The sequence below is a fragment of the Vicugna pacos genome, unplaced genomic scaffold, assembly GCF_048564905.1.
Source record: "Vicugna pacos unplaced genomic scaffold, VicPac4 SAC-SAT, whole genome shotgun sequence".
In the NCBI taxonomy this organism is placed as follows: domain Eukaryota; kingdom Metazoa; phylum Chordata; class Mammalia; order Artiodactyla; family Camelidae; genus Vicugna; species Vicugna pacos.
In genome coordinates this window covers 40,278,948-40,300,530 of record NW_027328721.1, presented here as the reverse complement: position 1 = coordinate 40,300,530, position 21,583 = coordinate 40,278,948, and positions in this window count along the sequence as shown.

The following is a 21,583-nucleotide window of genomic DNA, read 5'->3' as shown; positions in this document are numbered from 1 at the left end:
CTCAACTTGGGGAGGTAGCCTCTGTCACTGGGATATCCTGCAAACACCCCTTGCCTTCCCTGGCACAGAGATATTAGGAAAACACTCAGGGGAGACGAGCTTAGGCTTTCCGTTAGAAACCAAGAGCTGCCGACCGTTGGTGGAACCTCCCCACGCTCAGAATTCCGGAACCATTGTCAGTGCGTGGGGGAGCTCGAGAGACAACGCCACGTAGCTCTCTTCAGTCACAGGTGTTCCCTGTTCGGGGAAGTCAGGGAAATATCTTCCCTGAACTTGGGGAGGCAGCCTCAGTCACTGGGATATCCTGCAAACCCCCTAGCGTTCTCTGCAACAGAGACATTTGGAAAACCCTCAGGGGAGACGAGCTTAGGCTTTCCGTTAGAACCCACGCGCTGCCGACCGTTGGTGGAACCTCCACACGTTCAGGATTCCGGAACTATTGTCAGTGCGTGTGGGAGCACGAGAGACAACTCCACGCAGCTCTGTTCAGTCACAGTTGTTCCCTGTTCGGGGAAGTCCGAGAAATAACTTCCCTGACCTTGGGGAGTCAGCCTCTGTCACTGGGATATCCTGCAAACACCCCTAGCAATCCCTGGCACAGAGACATTAGGAAAAACCTCAGGGGATAAGAGCTTAGGCTTTCCGTTTGAACCCACGCGATGACGACCGTTGGTGGTACCTTCCCAAGCTCAGGATTCCGGAACCAATGTCAGTGCGTGGGGGAGCTCGAGAGACAACTCTACGCAGCTCTCTTCAGTCACAGGAGTTCCCTGTTCGGGGAAGTCCGAGAAATAACTTCCCTGAACTTGGGGATCCATCCTCTGTCACTGGGATATCCTGCAAACCCCACTAGCATTCCCTGGCACAGAGACATTAGGAAAACCCTCAGGGGAGACGAGCTTAGGCTTTCCGTTAGAACCCACGCGCTGCGGACCGTTGGTGGAACCTCCCCACGCTCAGGATTCCGGAACAATTGTCAGTGTGTGTGGGAGCTCGAGAGACAACTCCACGCAGCTCTCTTCAGTCACAGGTGTTCCCTGTAAGGGGAAGTCCTAGAAATAACTTCCCTGACCTTGGGGAGGCAACCTCTGTCACTGGGATACCCTGCAAACACCCCTAGCATGGCCTGGCACAGAGACATTAGGAAAACCCTCAGGGGAGACGAGCTTAGGCTTTCCGTTAGAACCCACGCGCTGCCGACCGTTGGTGGAACCTCCCCACGCTCAGGATTCCAGAACCATTGTCAGTGCGTGGGGGACCTCGAGAGACAGCTCCACGAAGCTCTCTTCAGTCACAGCTGTTCCCTGTTCGGGGAAGTCCGAGAAATACCTTCCCTGACCTTGGGGAGGCAGCCTCTGTCACTGGGATATCCTGCAAACACCCCTAGCATTCCCTGGCCCAGAGACATTAGGAAAACCCTCAGGGGAGACGAGCTTAGGCTTTGCGTTAGAACCCACGCGCTGCCGAACGTTGGTGGAACCTCCCCACGCTCAGGATTCCGGAACCATTGTCAGTGCGTGAGGGAGCTCGAGAGACAACTCCACGCAGCTCTCTTCAGTCACAGGTGTTCCCTGTTCGGGGAAGTCCGAGAAATACCTTCCCTGACCTTGGGGAGGCAGCCTCTGTCACTGGGATATCCTGCAAACCCCCCTAGCATTCCCTGGCACAGTGAAATTAGGAAAACCCTCAGGGGAGACGAGCTTAGGCTTTCCGTTAGAACCCACGCGCTGCCGACCGTTGTTGGAACCTCCCCACGCTCAGAATTCCGGAAAAATTGTCAGTGCGTGTGGGAGCTCGAGAGACAACTCCACGCAGCTCTCTTCAGTCACAGGAGTTCCCTGTTCGGGGAAGTCCGAGAAATACCTTCCCTGAACTTGGGGAGGCAGCCTCTGCCACTGGGATATCCTGCAAACACCCCTAGCGTTCCCTGGCACAGAGACATTAGGAAAACCCTCAGGGGAGATGAGCTTAGGCATTCTGTTCGAACCCACGCGCTGCCGACCGTTGGTGGAACCTCCCCACGCTCAGAATTCCGGAACCATTGTCAGTGCGTGGGGGAGCTCGAGAGAAAACTCCACGCAGCTCTCTTCAGTCACAGGAGTTCCCTGTTCGGGGAAGTCCGTGAAATACCTTCCCTGACCTTGGGGAGGCAGCCTCTGTCACTGGGATATCCTGCAAACACCCCTAGCATTGCCTGGCACAGAGACATTAGAAAAACCCTCAGTGGAGACGAGCTTAGGCTTTCTGTTAGAACCCACGCTCTGCCGACAGTTGGTGGAACCTCCCCACGCTCAGGATTCCGGAACCATTGTCAGTGTGTGGGGGAGGTCGAGAGACAATTCCACGCAGCTCTCTTCAGTCACAGGTGTTTCCTGTTCGGGGAAGTCCGAGAAATAACTTCCCTGACCTTGGGGAGGCAGCCTCTGTCACTGGGATATTCTGCAAAACCCCCTAGCATTCCCTGGCACAGAGACATTAGGAAAACCCTCAGGGGAGAAAATCTTAGGCTTTCCGTTCGAACCCACGCGCTGCCGACCGTTGGTGGAACCTCCCCACGCTCAGGATTCCGGGAAAATTGTCAGTGCGTGGAGAATCTCGAGAGACAACTTCCCGCATCTCTCTTCAGTCACAGGTGTTCCCTGTTCGGGGAAGTCCGAGAAAAACCTTCACTGACCTTGGGGAGGCAACCTCTGTCACTGGGATATCCTGCAAACCCCCCTAGCATTCCCTGGCACAGTGACATTAGGAAAACCCTCAGGGGAGACGAGCTTAGGCTTTCCGTTAGAACCAACGCGCTGCCGACCATTAGTGGAACCTCCCCACGCTCAGGATTCCGGAACCAATGACATTGCGTGGGGAGCTTGATAGACAACTCCACGCAGCTCTCTTCAGTCACAGGTGTTCCCTGTTCGGGGAAGTCCGAGAAATACATTCCCTGAACTTGGGGTGGCAGCCTCTGTCACTGGGATATCCTGCAAACCCCCCTAGCATTCCATGGCACAGAGACATTAGGAAAACCCTCAGGGGACACGAGCTTAGGCTTTCCGTTAGAACCCAAGCGCTGTCGACCGTTGGTGGAACCTCCCCACGCTCAGGATTCCGGAACCATTGTCAATGCGTGGGGGAGCTCGAGAGACAAATCCACGAAGCTCTCTTCAGTCACAGGTGTTCCCTTTTCGGGGAAGTCCGAGAAATATTTTCCCTGAACTTGGGGAGGCAGCCTCTGTCACTGGGATATCCTGCAAAACCCCCTAGCATTCCCTGGCACAGAGACATTAGGAAAACCCTCAGGGGAGATGAACTTAAGCTTTCTGTTAGAACCCACGCGCTGCCGACCGTTGGTGGAACCTCCCCACGCTCAGGATTCCTGAACCATTGTCAGTGCGTGTGGGAGCTCGAGAGACAACTCCACGCAGATCTCTTCAGTCACAGGTGTTCCCTGTTCGGGTAAGTTCGAGAAATACCTTCCCTTACCTTGGGGAGGCAGCCTCTGTCACTGGGATATCCTGCAAACACCCCTAGCCTTCCCTGGCAGAGAGATATTCGGAAAACCCTCAGGGGACACGAGCTTAGGCTTTCCGGTTGAACCCACGCGCTGATGACCGTTGGTGGAACCTCCCCACGCTCAGGATTCCGGAACCATTGTCAATGCGTGGGGGAGCTCGAGAGACAAATCCACGAAGCTCTCTTCAGTCACAGGTGTTCCCTGTTCGGGGAAGTCCGAGAAATACATTTCCTGACCTTGGGGAGGCAGCCTCTGTCACTGGGATATCCTGCAAATCCCCCTAGCATTCCCTGGCACAGAGACATTAGGAAAACCCCCAGGGGAGACGAGCTTAGGCTTTCCGTTAGAACCCACTCTCTGCAGACCGTTGGTGGAACCTCCCCACGCTCAGGATTCCGGAAACATTGTCAGTGCGTGGGGGAGCACGAGAGAGAACTCCACGCCCCTCTCTTCAGTCACAGGTGTTCCCTGTTCGGGGAAGTCCGAGAAATAACTTCCCTCAACTTGGGGAGGTAGCCTCTGTCACTGGGATATCCTGCAAACACCCCTAGCCTTCCCTGGCACAGAGAAATTAGGAAAACACTCAGGGGAGACGAGCTTAGGCTTTCCGTTAGAAACCAAGAGCTGCCGACCGTTGGTGGAACCTCCCCACGCTCAGGATTCCGGAACCATTGTCAGTGCGTGGGGGAGCTCGAGAGACAACGCCACGCAGCTCTCTTCAGTCACAGGTGTTCCCTGTTCGGGGAAGTCAGGGAAATATCTTCCCTGAACTTGGGGAGGCAGCCTCTGTCACTGGGATATCCTGCAAACCCCCTAGCGTTCTCTGCAACAGAGACATTTGGAAAACCCTCAGGGGAGACGAGCTTAGGCTTTCCGTTAGAACCCACGCGCTGCCGACCGTTGGTGGAACCTCCACACGTTCAGGATTCCGGAACTATTGTCAGTGCGTGTGGGAGCTCGAGAGAAAACTCCACGCAGCTCTGTTCAGTCACAGTTGTTCCCTGTTCGGGGAAGTCCGAGAAATAACTTCCCTGACCTTGGGGAGGCAGCCTCTGTCACTGGGATATCCTGCAAACACCCCTAGCATTCCCTGGCACAGAGACATTAGGAAAACCCTCAGGGGATAAGAGCTTAGGCTTTCCGTTTGAACCCACGCGATGCCGACCGTTGGTGGAACCTTCCCACGCTCAGGATTCCGGAACCAATGTCAGTGCGTGGGGGAGCTCGAGAGACAAATCTACGCAGCTCTCTTCAGTCACAGGAGTTCCCTGTTCGGGGAAGTCTGAGAAATACCTTCCCTGAAATTGGGGAGGCAGCCTCTGTCACTGGGATATCCTGCAAACCCCCCTAGCATTCCCTGGCATATAGACATTAGTAAAACCCTCAGGGGAGACGAGCTTACGCTTTCCGTTAGAACCCACGCGCTGCCGACCGTTGGTGGAACCTCCCCACGCTCAGGATTCCGGAACCATTGTCAGTGCGTCGGGGAAATCGAGAGACAACTCCACGCAGCTCTCGTCAGTCACAGGTGTTCCCTGTTCGGGGAAGTCCGAGAAATACCTTCCCTGACCTTGGGGAGGCAGCCTCGGTCACTGGGATATCCTGCAAACCCCCCTAGCATTCCCTGGCACAGAGACATTAGGAAAACCCTCAGGGGATACGAGCTTAGGCTTTCCGTTAGAATCCACGCGCTGCCGACCGTTGATGGAACCTCCCCACGCTCAGGATTCCGGAACCATTGTCAGTGCGTGGGGGAGCTCGAGAGAAAAATCCACGGATCTCTCGTCAGTCACAGGGGTTCCCTGTTCGGGGAAGTCCGACAAATATATTCCCTGACCTTGTGGAGGCAGCCTCTTTCACTGCGATATCCTGCAAACCACCCTAGCATTCCCTGGCACAGAGACATTAGGAAAACCCTCAGGGGAGACGAGCTTAGGCTTTCCGTTAGAACCCACGTGCTGCCGAACGTTGGTGGAACCTCCCCACGCTCAGGATTCCGGAAACATTGTCAGTGCGTGGGGGAGGTCGAGAGACAACTCCACGCAGCTCTCTTCAGTCACAGGTGTTCCCTGTGCGGGGAAGTCCGAGAAATACCTTCCCTAACCTTGGGGAGGCAGCCTCTGTCACTGGGATATCCTGCAAACCCCCCTAGCATTCCCTGGCACAGAGACATTAGCAAAACCCTCAGGGGAGACTAGCTCAGGCTTTCCGTTAGAACCCACGCGCTGCCGACCGTTGGTGGAACCTCCCCACGCTCAGGATTCCGGAACCATTGTCCGTGCGTGGGGGAGCTCGAGTGAAAACTCCACGCAGCTCTCGTCAGTCACAGGTTTTCCCTGTTCGGGGAAGTCCGAGAAATACTTTCCCTGAACTTGGGGAGGCAGCCTCTGTCACTGGGATATCCTGCAAACCCCCCTAGCATTCCCTGGCACATAGACATTAGGAAAACCCTCAGGGGAGACGAGATTATGCTTTCTGATAGAATCCACGCGCTGCGGACCGTTGGTTGAACCTCCCCACGCTCAGTATTCCGGAATCATTGTCAGTGCGAGGGGGAGCACGAGAGACAAATACACGCAGCTCTCTTCAGTCACAGGTGTTCCCCGTTCGGGGAAGTCCGAGAAATAACTTCCCTGACCTTGGGGAGGCAGCCTCTGTCACTGGGATATCCTGCAAACCCCCCTAGCATTCCCTGGCACAGAGACATTAGGAAAACCCTCAGGGGAGACGAGCTAAGGCTTTCCGTTAGAACCCACGCGCTGCCGACCGATGGTGGAACCTCCCCACGCTCAGGATTCCGGAACCATTGTCAGTGCGTGGGGGAGTACGAGAGAAAAATCCACGGTTCTCTCGTCAGTCACAGGAGTTCCCTGTTCGGGGAAGTCCGAGAAATACCTTCCCTGAAATTGGGGAGGCAGCCTCTGTCACTGGGATATCCTGCAAACCCCCCTAGCATTCCGTGGCATATAGACATTAGTAAAACCCTCAGGGGAGACGAGCTTGGGCTTTCCGTTAGAACCCAAGCGCTGCCGACCGTTGGTGGAACCTCCCCACGCTCAGGATTCCGGAACCATTGTCAGTGCGTGGGGGACCTCGAGAGATAACTCCACGCAGCTCTCGTCAGTCACAGGTGTTCCCTGTTCGGGGAAGTCCGAGAAATACCTTCCCTGACCTTGGGGAGGCAGCCTCGGTCACTGGGATATCCAGCAAACACCCCTAGCATTCCCTGGCACAGAGACATTAGGAAAACCCTCAGGGGATACGAGCTTAGGCTTTCCGTTAGAACCCACGCGCTGCCGACCGTTGGTGGAACCTCCCCACGCTCAGGATTCCGGAACCATTGTCAGTGCGTGGGGGAGCTCGAGAGAAAATTCCACGGATCTCTCGTCAGTCACAGGGGTTCCCTGTTCGGGGAAGTCCGACAAATACCTTCCCTGACCTTGTGGAGGCAGCCTCTTTCACTGCGATATCCTGCAAACCACCCTAGCATTCCCTGGCACAGAGACATTAGGAAAAACCTCAGGGGAGACGAGCTCAGGCATTCCGTTAGAACCCACGCGCTGACGACCGTTGGTGGAACATCCCCACGCTCAGGATTCTGGAACCATTTTCAGTGCGTGGGGGTGTTCGAGAGACAACTCCACGCAGCTCTCGTCAGTCACAGGTGTTCCCTGTTTGGGGAAGTCTGAGAAAAACTTTCCCTGAACTTGGGGAGGCAGCCACTGTCACTGGGATATATTGCAAACCCCCCTAAAATTCCCTGTCACAGAGAGTTTAGGAAAACACTCAGGGGAGACGAGCTTAGACTTTCCCTTAGAACCAACGCGCTGCCGACCGTTGGTGGAACCTCCACACGCTCAGGATTCCGGAACCATTTTCAGTGCATGGGGGAGCTCGAGAGAAAACTCCACGCAGCTCTCGTCAGTCACAGGTGTTCCCTGTTCGGGGAAGTCCGAGAAATACCTTCCCTGACCTTGGGGAGGCAGCCTCTGTCACTGGGATATCCTGCAAACCCCCCTAGCATTCCCTGGCACAGAGACATTAGGAAAACCCTCAGGGGACACGAGCTTAGGCTTTCCGTTAAACCCACGCGCTGCCGACCGTTGGTGGAACCTCCCGACGCTCAGGAATCCGGAACAATTGTCAGTGCTTGGGGGATCTCGAGTGACAAATCCACGCAGCTCTCGTCATTCACAGGTGTTCCCTGTTCGGGGAAGTCCGAGAAATAACTTCCCTGAACTTGGGAAGGCAGCCTCTGGCCCTGGGATATCCTGCAAACACCCCTAGCATTCCCTGGCACAGAGAAATTAGGAAAAACCCCAGGGGAGACGAGCTTAGGCTTTCTGTTAGAACCCACGCGCTGCCGACCGTTGGTGGAACCTCCCCACGCTCAGTATTCCGGAACCATTGTCAGTGCGAGGGGGAGCTCGAGAGACAAATACACGCAGCTCTCTTCACTCAGAGGTGTTCCCCGTTCGGGGAAGTCCGAGAAATACCTTCCCTGAACTTGGGGAGGCAGCCTCTGTTACTGGGATATCCTGCAAACCCCCCTAGCATTCCCTGGCACAGAGACATTAGGAAAACCCTCAGGGGAGACGAGCTTAGGCTTTCCGTTTGAACCCACGCTCTGCCGACCGTTGGTGGAACCTCCCCCCGCTCAGGATTCCGGAACCATTGTCAGTGCGTGGGGGAGCTCGAGAGAAAACTCCACGAAGCTCTCTTCAGTCACAGGTGTTCCCTGTTCGGGGAAGTACGAGAAATAACTTTTCCTGACCTTGGGGATTCAGCCTCTGTCACTGGGATATCCTGCAAACCCCCCTAGCATTCCCTGGCACAGAGACATTAGGAAAACCCTCAGGGGAGACGAGCTTAGGCTTTCCGTTAGAACCCACGCGCTGCCGACCGTTGGTGGAACCTCCCCACGCTCAGGATTCCGGAACAATTGTCAGAGCGTGGGGGAGCTCGAGAGAAAACTCCACGAAGCTGTCTTCAGTCACAGGTGTTCCCTGTTCGGGGAAGTCCGTGAAATACCTTCCCTGTCCTTGGGGAGGCAGCCTCTGTCACTGGGATAACCTACAAACCCCCCTAGCATTCCCTGGCACAGAGATATTAGGAAAAACCTCAGGGAAGCGAGGTTATGCATTCCGTTAAAACCCATGAGCTGCCGACCGTTGGTGGAACCTCCCCACGCTCAGTATTCCGGAACCATTGTCAGTGCGTGGGGGAGCTCGAGAGACAACTCCACGCAGCTCTCTTCAGTCACAGGTGATCCGTGTTCAGGGAAGTCCGTAAAATACCTTCCCTGACCTTGGGGAGGCAGCCTCTGTCACTGGGATATCCTGCAAACACCCCTAGCATTCCCTGGCACAGAGATATTAGGAAAACCCTCAGGGGAGACGAGCTTAGGCATTCCGTTAGAACCCATGAGCTGCCGACCGTTGGTGGAACCTCCCCACGCTCAGGATTCCGGAACCATTTTCAGTGCGTGGGGGATCTCGAGAGACAACTCCACGCAGCTCTATTCAGTCACAGGTGTTCCATGTTCGGGGAAGTCTGGGAAATAACTTCCCTTAACTTGGGGAGGCAGCCTCTGTTATGGGATAACCTGCAAACCCCCCTAACATTCCCTGGCACAGAGACATTAGGAAAACCCTCAGGGGAGTCGAGCTTAGGCTTTCCGTTAAATCCCACGCGCTGCCGACCGTTGGTGGAACCTCCCCACGCTCAGGATTCCGGAAAAATTGTCAGTGCGTGGGGGAGCTCGAGATACAAATCCACGCAGCTCTCTTCATTCACAGGTGTTCCCTATTCGAGGAAGTCTGAGAAATACATTCCGTGACCTTGGGGAGGCAGCCTCTGTCATGGGATATCCTGCAAACCCCCCTAGCATTCCCTGGCAGAGGGACATTAGGAAAACCCTCAGGGGAGACGAGCTTAGGCTTTCCGTTAGAACCAACGCGCTGCCGACCGTTGTTGGAACCTCCCCACGCTCAGGATTCCGGAACCATTGTCAGTGCGTGGGGGAGCTCTAAAGACAAATCCATGCAGCTCTCTTCAGTCACAGGTGTTCCCTGTTCGGGGAAGTCCGAGAACTACCTTCCCTGACCTTGGGGAGGCAGCCTCTGTCACTGGGATATCCTGCAAACACCCCTAGAATTCCCTGGCACAGAGACATTAGGAAAACCCTCAGGGGAGACGAGCTTAGGCTTTCCGTTAGAACCCACGCGCTGACGACCGTTGGTGGAACCTCCCCACGCTGAGGATTCCGGAAACATTGTCAGTGCGTGAGGGAGTTCGAGAGAAAAATCCACGGTTCTCTCGTCAGTCACAGGAGTTCCCTGTTCGGGGAAGTCCGAGAAATACCTTCCCTGAAATTGGGGAGGCAGCCTCTGTCACTGGGATATCCTGCAAACCCCCCTAGCATTCCCTGGCACAGAGACATTCGGAAAACCCTCAGGGGAAACGAGCTTAGGCTTTCCGTTAGAACCCATACGCTGCCCACCGTTGGTGGAACCTCCCCACGCTCAGTATTCGGGAACCATTGTCAGTGCGTGGGGGAGCTCGAGAGACAACTCCACGCAGCTCTCTTCAGGCACAGGTGTTCCCTGTTCGGGGAAGTCCGTGAAATAACTTCCCTGAACTTGGGGAGGCAACCTCAGTCACTGGGATATCCTGCAAACCCCCCTAGCATTCCCTGGCACAGAGACATTAGGAAAACACTCAGGGGAGCCGAGCTTAGGCTTTTCGTTAGAACCCACGCGCTGCCGACCGTTGGTGGAACCTCCCCACGCTCAGGATTCCGGAACCATTGTCAGTGCGTGGGGGAGCTCGAGAGACAACTCCACGCAGCTCACTTCATTCACAGGTGTTCCCTGTTCGGGGAAGTCCGAGAAATAACTTCCCTGACCTTGGGGAGGCAGCCTCTGTCACTGGGATATCCTACAAACACCCCTAGCATTCCCTGGCACAGAGACATTAGGAAAACCCTCAGGGAAGCGAGCTTAAGCATTCCGTTAGAACCCATGCGCTGCCGACCGTTGGTGGAACCTCCTCACGCTCAGGATTCCGGAAACATTGTCAGTGCGTGGGGGAGCTCGAGAGACAACTCCACGCAGCTCTCTTCAGTCACAGGTTTTCCCTGTTCGGGGAAGTCCGAGAAATAACTTCCCTGACCTTGGGGTGGCAGCCTCTGACACTGGGATATCCTGCAATACCTCTAGCATTCCCTGGCACAGAGACATTAGGAAAACCCTCAGGGGAGACGAGCTTAGGCTTTCCGTTAGAACCCACGCGCTGCCGACCGTTGTTGGAACCTCCCCACGCTCAGGATTCCGGAACCATTGTCAGTGCGTGGGGGAGCTCGAGAGACAACTCCACGCAGCTCTCTTCAGTCACAGGAGTTCCCTGTTCGGGGAAGTCCGAGAAAAACCTTCCCTGACCTTGGGGAGGCAGCCTCTGTCACTGGGATATCCTGCAAACACTCCTAGCATTCCCTGGCACAGAGACATTAGGAAAAACCTCAGGGGAGACGAGCTTAGGCTTTCCGTTAGAACCCACGCGCTGCCGACCGTTGGTGGAACCTCCCCACGCTCAGGATTCCGGAACCATTGTCAGTGTGTGGGGGAGCTCGAGAGACAACTCCACGCAGCTCTCTTCAGTCACAGGTGTTCCCTCTTCGGGGAAGTCCGAGAAAAAAATTCCCTGACTTTGGGAAGGCAGCCTCTGTCACTGGGATATCCTGCAACCCCCCCTAGCATTCCCTGGAACAGAGACATTAGGAAAACCCTCAGGGGAGACGAGCTTAGGCTTTCCGTTAGAACCCACGCCCTGCCGAACGTTGGTGGAACCTCCCCACGCTTAGGATTCCGGAAACATTGTCAGTGCGTGGGGGAGCAAGAGTGACAACTACACGCAGCTCTCTTCAGTCACAGGTGTTCCCTGTTCGGGGAAGTCCGAGAAATACCTTCCCTGACCTTGGGGAGGCAGCCTCTGACACTGGGATATCCTGCCATCCCCCCTAGCATTCCCTGGCACAGAGACATAAGGAAAACCCTCAGGGGAGACGAGCTTAGGCTTTCCGTTAGAACCCACGCGCTGCCGACCGTTCGTGGAACCTCCCCACGCTGAGGATTCCGGAACCATTTTCAGTGCGTGGGGGAGCTCGAGAGACAACTCCACGCAGCTCTCTTCAGTCACAGGTGTTCCCTGTTCGGGGAAGTCTGAGAAATACCTTCCCTGAAATTGGGGAGGCAGCCTCTGACACTGGGATATCCTGCAAACACCCCTAGCATTCCCTGGCACAGAGACATTAGGAAAACCCTCAGGGGAGACGAGCTTAGGCTTTCTGTTAGAACCCACGCGCTGCCGACCGTTGGTGGAACCTCCCCACGCTCAGGATTCCGGAACCATTGTCAGTGCGTGGGGGAGCTCGAGAGACAACTCCACACAGCTCTCTTCAGTCACGGGTGTTCCCTGTTCGGGGAAGTCCGAGAAATAAATTCCCTTACCTTGGGGAGTCAGCCTCTGTCACTGGGATATCCTGCAAACCCCCCTAGCATTCCCTAGTAGAGAAACATTAGGAAAACCCTCAGGGGAGACGAGCTTTGGCTTTCCTTTAGAACCCACGCGCTGCCGACAGTTGGTGGAACCTCCCCACGCTCAGGATTCCGGAACAGCTGTCAGTGCGTGGGGGACCTCGAGAGACAACTCCACGCAGCTCTCTTCAGTCACAGGATATCCCTGATCGGGGAAGTCCGAGAAAAACCTTCCCTGACCTTGGAGAGGCAGCCTCGGAACCTTGGATATCCTGCAATCACCCCTAGAATTCCCTGGCACAGAGATATTAGGAAAACACTCAGGGGAGACGAGCTTAGGCATTCCGTTAGAACCCATGCGCTGCCGACCATTGGTGGAATCTCCAAACTCTCAGGATTCCGGAAAAGTTGTCAGTGCGTGGGGGACCTCGAGAGACAACTCCACGCAGCTCTCTTCAGTCACAGGAGTTCCCTGTTCGGGGAAGTCCGAGAAACACCTTCCCTGACCTTGGGGAGGCAGCCTCGGTCACTGGGATATCCTGCAATCACCCCTAGCATTCCCTGGCACAGAGACATTAGGAAAACCCTCAGGGGAGACGAGCTTATGCATTCCGTTAGAACCCACGATCTGCCGACCGTTGGTGGAACCTCCCCAAGCTCAGGATTCTGGAACTGTTGTCTTTGCGTGGGGGAGCTCGAGGGACAACTCCACGCATCTCTCTTCATTCACAGGAGTTCCCTGTTCGGGGAAGTCCGAGAATACCTTCCCTGAACTTGGGGAGGCAGACTCGGTCTCTGGGATATCCTGCAATCACCCCTAGCATTCCCTGGCACAGAGACATTAGGAAAACCCTCAGGGTAGACGAGATTAGGCATTCCGTTAAAACCCACGCGCTGCCGACCGTTGGTGGAATCTCCACTCGCTCAGGATTCCGGAACCGTTGTCAGTGCGTGGGGGAGCTCGAGAGACAACTCCACGCAGCTCTCTTCAGTCACAGGAGTTCCCTGTTCGGGGAAGTCCGAGAAATAGCTTCCCTGACACTGGGGAGGCAGCCTCGGTCACTGGGATATCCTGCAATCACCCCTAGCATTCCCTGGCACAGAGACATTAGGAAAACCCTCAGGGGAGACGAGCTTATGCATTCCGTTTGAACCCACGCTCTGCCGACCGTTGGTGGAACCTCCCCACGCTCAGGATTCCGGAGACGTTGTCAGTGCGTGGGGGAGCTCGAGGGACAACTCCACGCAGCTCTCTTCAGTCACAGGAGTTCCCTGGTCGGGGAAGTCCGAGAAATAACTTCCCTGAACTTGGGGAGACAGCCTCGGTCACTGGGATATCCTGCAATCACCCCTAGCATTCCCTGGCACAGAGACATTAGGAAAAGCCTCACGGGAGACGAGCTTAGGCATTCCGTTAGAACCCAAGCGCTGCCGACCGTTGGTGGAACCTCCCCACGCTCAGGAGTCCGGAACCATTGTCAGTGCGTGGGGGTGCTCGAGAGACAACTCCACGCAGCTCTCATCAGTCACAGGTGTTCCCTGTTCGGGAAAGTCCTAGAAATACATTCCCTGAACTTGGGAAGGCAGCCTCGGTCACTGGGATATCCTGCAATCACCCCTAGCATTCCCTGGCAGAGAGAAATTAGGAAAACCCTCAGGGGAGACGAGCTTATGCATTCCGTTAGAACCCACGCACTCCCGACCATTGGTGTAACCTCCACACGCTCAGGATTCCAGAACCGTTGTCAGTGCGTGGGGGAGCTCGAGAGACAACTCCACGCAGCTCTCTTCAGTCACAGGAGTTCCCTGTTCGGGGAAGTCCGAGAAATACCTTCCCTGACCTTGCGGAGGCAACCTCGGTCACTGGGATATCCTGCAATCACCTCTAGTATTCCCTGGCACAGAGACATTAGGAAAACCCTCAGGGTAGACGAGCTTAGGCATTCCGTTAGAACCCACGCGCTGCCGACCGTTGTTGGGACCTCCCCACGCTCAGGATTCCGGAACCGTTGTCATTGAGTGGGGGAGCTCGAGAGACAACTCCACGCAGCTCTATTCATTCACAGGTGTTCCCTGTTCGGGGAAGTCCGGGAAATACTTTCCCTGACCTTGGGGAGGCAGCCTCGTTCACTGGGATATCCTGCAATCACCCTTAGCATTCCCTGGCACAGAGACATTAGGAAAACCCTCAGGGGAGACGAGCTTAGGCACTCCGTTAGAACCCACGCGCTGTCAACCGTTGGTGGAACTTCCCCACGCTCAGGATTCCGGAACCGTTGTCAGTGCGTGGGGGAGCTCGAGGGACAACTCCACGCAGCTCTCTTCAGTCACAGGAGTTCCCTGTTTGGGAAGTCCGAGAAATAACTTCCCTTACCTTGGGGAAGCAGCCTCGGGCACTGAGATATCCTGCAATCACCCCTAGCATTCCCTGGCACAGAGACATTAGGAAAACCCTCAGGGGAGACGAGCTTAGGCATTCCGTTAGAACCCACGCGCTGCCGACCTGTGGTGGAACCTCCCAATTCTCAGGATTCCGGAACCGTTGTCAGTGCGTGGGGGAGCTCGAAAGACAACTCCGCGCAGCTCTCTTCAGTCACAGGAGTTCCCTGTTCGGGGAAGTCCGAGAAATACCTTCCCTGATCTTGGGGAGGCAGCCTCGGTCACTGGGATATCCTGCAATCACCCCTAGCATTCCCTGGCACTGAGACATTAGGAAAAGCCTCAGAGGAGACGAGCTTAGGCATTCCGTTAGAACCCACGCGCTGCCGACCTGTGGTGGAACCTCCCAATTCTCAGGATTTCGGAACCGTTGTCAGTGCGTGGGGGAGCTCGAGAGACAACTCCACACAGCTCTCTTCAATCACAGGATTTCCCTGTTCGGGGAAGTCCGAGAAATACCTTCCCTGAACTTGCGGTGTCAGCCTCAGTCACTGGGATATCCTGCAATCACCCCTAGCATTCCCTGTCACAGAGACATGAGGAAAACCCTCAGGGGAGACGAGCTTAGGCATTCCGTTAGAACCCACGCCCTGCCGACCGATGCTGGAACCTCCCCACGCTCAGGATTCCAGAACCGTTGTCAGTGCGTGGGGGAGCTCGAGAGACAACTCCACGCAGCTCTCTTCATTCACAGGAGTTCCCTGTTCGGGGAAGTCCGAGAAATACCTTCCCTGACCTTGGGGAGGCAGCCTCGGTCCCTGGGATATCCTGCAATCAGCCCTAGCATTCCATGGCACAGAGACATTAGGAAAATCCTCAGGGGAGACGAGCTTAGGCATTCCGTTACAACCTACGCGCTGCCGACCGTTGGTGGAACCTCCCCACGCTCAGGATTCCGGAACCGTTTTCAGTGCGTGGGGGAGCTCGAGAGACAACTCCGCGCAGCTCTCTTCAGTCACAGGAGTTCCCTGTTCGGGGAAGTCCGAGAAATAACTTCCCTGATTTTGGGGAGGCAGCCTCGGTCACTGGGATATCCTGAATTCACCCCTAGCATTCCCTGGCACAGAGACATTAGGAAAAGCCTCAGGGGAGACGAGCTTAGGCATTCCGTTAGAACCCACGCGCTGCCGACTGTTGATGGAACCTCCCCACGCTCATGATTCCGGAACAATTGTCAGTGCGTGGGGGAGCTCGAGAGACAACTCCACGCAGCTCTCATCAGTCACAGGGGTTCCCTATTCGGAAAGTCCTAGAAATACATTCCCTGAACTTGGGAAGGCAGCCTCGGTCACTGGGATATCCTGCAATCACCCCTAGCATTCCCTGGCAGAGAGACATTAGGAAAACCCTCAGGGGAGACGAGCTTAGGCATTCCGTAGAACCCACGCACTCCCGACCATTGGTGTAACCTCCACACGCTCAGGATTCCGGAACCGTTGTCAGTGCGTGGGGGAGCTCGAGAGACAACTCCACGCAGCTCTCTTCAGTCACAGGAGTTCCCTGTTCGGGGAAGTCCGAGAAATACCTTCCCTGAATTTGGGGAAGCAGCCTCGGTCACTGGGATACCCTGCAATCACCACTAGCATTCCCTGGCACAGAGATATTTGGAAAACCCTCAGGGGAGACGAGCATAAGAATTCTGTTAGAACCCACGCGCTGCCGACCGTTGTTGGAACCTCCCCTCTCTCAGGATTACGGAACCGTTGTCAGTGCGTGGGGGAGCTCGAGAGACAACTCCACACAGCTCTCTTCAGTCACAGGATTTCCCTGTTCGGGGAAGTCTGAGAAATAACTTCCCTGACCTTGCGGAGGCAACCTCGGTCACTGGGATATCCTGCAATCACCCCTAGCATTCCCTGGCACAGAGACATTAGGAAAACCCTCAGGGGAGACGAGCTTAGGCATTCCGTTACAACCCACGCGCTGCCGACCGTTGGTGGAACCTCCCCACGCTCAGGATTCCGGAAGAGTTGTCAGTGCGTGGGGGAGCTCGAGAGACAACTCCACGCAGCTCTCTTCAGTCACAGGATTTCTCTGTTCGGGGAAGTCCGAGAAATACAATCCCTGACCTTGCGGAGGCAGCCTCAGTCACTGGGATATCCTGCAATCACCCCTAGCATTCCCCGGCACAAAGAAATTAGGAAAACCCTCAGGGGAGACGAGCTTAGGCATTCCGTTAAAACCCACGTGCTGCCGACCGTTGGTGGAACCTCACCACGCTCAGGATTCCGGAATCATTGTCAGTGCGTGGGGGAGCTCGAGAGACAACTCCACGCAGCTCTCTTCAGTCACAGGAGTTCCCTGTTCAGGGAAGTCCGAGAAATACCTTCCCTGAACTTGGGGAGGCAGCCTCGGGCACTGGGATATCCTGCAATCACCCCTAGCATTCCCTGGCACAGAGACATTAGGAAAACCCTCAGGGGAGACGAGCTTATGCTTTCCGTTAAACCCCAAGCGCTGCCGACCTTTGGTGGAACCTCCCCACGTTCAGAATTCTGGAACCGTTGTCAGTGCGTGGGGGAGCTCGAGAGACAACTCCACGCAGCTCTGTTCATTCACAGGAGTTCCCTGTTTGGGGAAGTCCGAGAAATAACTGCCCTGACCTTGGGGAGGCAGCCTCGGTCCCTGGGATATCCTGCAATCACCCCTAGCATTCCCTGGCACAGAGACATTAGGAAAACCCTCAGGGGAGACGAGCTTATGCATTCCGTTAGAACCCACGCGCTGTCGACCGTTGGTGGAACCTCCCTACGCTCAGGATTCCGGAAGAGTTGTCAGTGCGTGGGGGAGCACGAGAGACAACTCCACGCAGCTCTCTTCAGTCACAGGTGTTCCCTGTTTGGGGAATTCCGAGAAATAACTTCCCTGAACTTGGGGAGACAGCCTCGGGCACTGGGATATCCTGCAATCACCCCTAGCATTCCCTGGCACAGAGACATTAGGAAAAACCTCAGGGGAGACGAGCTTAGGCATTCCGTTAGAACCCACACGCTGCCGACCGTTGGTGGAACCTCCCCACGCTCAGGATTCCGGAACCGTTGTCACTGCGTGGGGGAGCTCGAGAGACAACTCCAGGCAGCTCTCTACTGTCACAGGATTTCCCTGTTCGGTGAAGTCCGAGAAATAACATCCCTGATCTTGCGGAGGCAGCCTCAGTCACTGGAATATCCTGCAATCACCCCTAGCATTCCCTGGCACAGAGAAATTAGGAAAACCCTCAGGGGAGACGAGCTTAGGCATTCCGTTAGAACCCACGGGCTGCCGACCGTTGGTGGAACCTCCCCACGCTCAGGATTCCGGAAACGTTGTCAGTGAGTGGGGAACTCGAGAGACAACTCCACGCAGCTCTCTTCAGTCACAGGAATTCTCTGTTCGGTGAAGTCCGAGAAATAACTTCCCTGAACTTGGGGAGGCAGCCTCGGTCCCTAGGATATCCTGCAATCACCCCTAGCATTCCCTGGCAAAGAGACATTAGGAAAACCCTCTGGGGAGACGAGCTTAGGCATTCCGTTAGAACCACGCGCTGCCGACCGTTGGTGGAACCTCCCCACGCTCAGGATTCCGGAACCATTGTCAGTGCGTGGGGGAGTTCGATAGAAAAATCCACGGTTCTCTCGTCAGTCACAGGAGTTCCCTGTTCGGGGAAGTCCGAGAAATACCTTCCCTGAAATTGGGGAGGCAGCCTCTGTCACTGGGATATCCTGCAAACCCCCCTAGCATTCCCTGGCATATAGACATTAGTAAAACCCTCAGGGAAGACGAGCTTAGGCTTTCCGTTAGAACCCACGCGCTGCCGACTGTTGGTGGAACCTCCCCACGCTCAGGATTCCGGAACCATTGTCAGTGCGTGGGGGAATTCGAGAGAAAAATCCACGGTTCTCTCGTCAGTCACAGGAGTTCCCTGTTCGGGGAAGTCTGAGAAATACCTTCCCTGAAATTGGGGAGGCAGCCTCTGTCACTGGGATATCCTGCAAACCCCCCTAGCATTCCCTGGCATATAGACATTAGTAAAACCCTCAGGGGAGACGAGCTTACGCTTTCCGTTAGAACCCACGCGCTGCCGACCGTTGGTGGAACCTCCCCACGCTCAGGTTTCCGGAACCATTGTCAGTGCGTCGGGGAAATCGAGAGACAATTCCACGCAGCTCTCGTCAGTCACAGGTGTTCCCTGTTCGGGGAAGTCCGAGAAATACCTTCCCTGACCTTGGGGAGGCAGCCTCGGTCACTGGGATATCCTGCAAACCCCCCTAGCATTCCCTGGCACAGAGACATTAGGAAAACCCTCAGGGGATACGAGCTTAGGCTTTCCGTTAGAACCCACGCGCTGCCGACCGTTGATGGAACCTCCCCACGCTCAGGATTCCGGAACCATTGTCAGTGCGTGGGGGAGCTCGAGAGAAAAATCCACGGATCTCTCGTCAGTCACAGGGGTTCCCTGTTCGGGGAAGTCCGACAAATATATTCCCTGACCTTGTGGAGGCAGCCTCTTTCACTGCGATATCCTGCAAACCACCCTAGCATTCCCTGGCACAGAGACATTAGGAAAACCCTCAGGGGAGACGAGCTTAGGCTTTCCGTTAGAACCCACGTGCTGCCGAACGTTGGTGGAACCTCCCCACGCTCAGGATTCCGGAAACATTGTCAGTGCGTGGGGGAGGTCGAGAGACAACTCCACGCAGCTCTCTTCAGTCACAGGTGTTCCCTGTGCGGGGAAGTCCGAGAAATACCTTCCCTAACCTTGGGGAGGCAGCCTCTGTCACTGGGATATCCTGCAAACCCCCCTAGCATTCCCTGGCACAGAGACATTAGCAAAACCCTCAGGGGAGACTAGCTCAGGCTTTCCGTTAGAACCCACGCGCTGCCGACCGTTGGTGGAACCTCCCCACGCTCAGGATTCCGGAACCATTGTCCGTGCGTGGGGGAGCTCGAGTGAAAACTCCACGCAGCTCTCGTCAGTCACAGGTTTTCCCTGTTCGGGGAAGTCCGAGAAATACTTTCCCTGAACTTGGGGAGGCAGCCTCTGTCACTGGGATATCCTGCAAACCCCCCTAGCATTCCCTGGCACATAGACATTAGGAAAACCCTCAGGGGAGACGAGATTATGCTTTCTGATAGAATCCACGCGCTGCGGACCGTTGGTTGAACCTCCCCACGCTCAGTATTCCGGAATCATTGTCAGTGCGAGGGGGAGCACGAGAGACAAATACACGCAGCTCTCTTCAGTCACAGGTGTTCCCCGTTCGGGGAAGTCCGAGAAATAACTTCCCTGACCTTGGGGAGGCAGCCTCTGTCACTGGGATATCCTGCAAACCCCCCTAGCATTCCCTGGCACAGAGACATTAGGAAAACCCTCAGGGGAGACGAGCTTAGGCTTTCCGTTAGAACCCACGCGCTGCCGACCGATGGTGGAACCTCCCCACGCTCAGGATTCCGGAACCATTGTCAGTGCGTGGGGGAGTTCGAGAGAAAAATCCACGGTTCTCTCGTCAGTCACAGGAGTTCCCTGTTCGGGGAAGTCCGAGAAATACCTTCCCTGAAATTGGGGAGTCAGCCTCTGTCACTGGGATATCCTGCAAACCCCCCTAGCATTCCGTGGCATATAGACATTAGTAAAACCCTCAGGGGAGACGAGCTTGGGCTTTCCGTTAGAACCCAAGCGCTGCCGACCGTTGGTGGAACCTCCCCACGCTCAGGATTCCGGAACCATTGTCAGTGCGTGGGGGAGTTCGAGAGAAAAATCCACGGTTCTCTCATCAGTCACAGGAGTTCCCTGTTCGGGGAAGTCCGAGAAATACCTTCCCTGAAATTGGGGAGGCAGCCTGTGTCACTGGGATATCCTGCAAACCCCCCTAGCATTCCCTGGCATATAGACATTAGTAAAACCCTCAGGGGAGACAAGCTTAGGCTTTCCGTTAGAACCCACGCGCTGCCGACCGTTGGTGGAACCTCCCCACGCTCAGGATTCCGGAACCATTGTCAGTGCGTGGGGGAGCTCGAGAGATAACTCCACGCAGCTCTCGTCAGTCACAGGTGTTCCCTGTTCGGGGAAGTCCGAGAAATACCTTCCCTGACCTTGGGGAGGCAGCCTCGGTCACTGGGATATCCAGCAAACCCCCCTAGCATTCCCTGGCACAGAGACATTAGGAAAACCCTCAGGGGATACGAGCTTAGGCTTTCCGTTAGAACCCACGCGCTGCCGACCGTTGGTGGAACCTCCCCACGCTCAGGATTCCGGAACCATTGTCAGTGCGTGGGGGAGCTCGAGAGAAAATTCCACGGATCTCTCGTCAGTCACAGGGGTTCCCTGTTCGGGGAAGTCCGACAAATACCTTCCCTGACCTTGTGGAGGCAGCCTCTTTCACTGCGATATCCTGCAAACCACCCTAGCATTCCCTGGCACAGAGACATTAGGAAAAACCTCAGGGGAGACGAGCTCAGGCATTCCGTTAGAACCCACGCGCTGACGACCGTTGGTGGAACATCCCCACGCTCAGGATTCTGGAACCATTGTCAGTGCGTGGGGGAGCAAGAGTGACAACTACACGCAGCTCTCTTCAGTCACAGGTGTTCCCTGTTCGGGGAAGTCCGAGAAATACCTTCCCTGAATTTGGGGAGGCAGCCTCTGACACTGGGATATCCTGCCATCCCCCCTAGCATTCCCTGGCACAGAGACATAAGGAAAACCCTCAGGGGAGACGAGCTTAGGCTTTCCGTTAGAACCCACGGGCTGCCGACCGTTGGTGGAACCTCCCCACGCTGAGGATTCCGGAACCATTTTCAGTGCGTGGGGGAGCTCGAGAGACAACTCCACGCAGCTCTCTTCAGTCACAGGTGTTCCCTGTTCGGGGAAGTCTGAGAAATACCTTCCCTGAAATTGGGGAGGCAGCCTCTGACACTGGGATATCCTGCAAACACCCCTAGCATTCCCTGGCACAGAGACATTAGGAAAACCCTCAGGGGAGACGAGCTTAGGCTTTCTGTTAGAACCCACGCGCTGCCGACCGTTGGTGGAACCTCCCCACGCTCAGGATTCCGGAACCATTGTCAGTGCGTGGGGGAGCTCGAGAGACAACTCCACACAGCTCTCTTCAGTCACGGGTGTTCC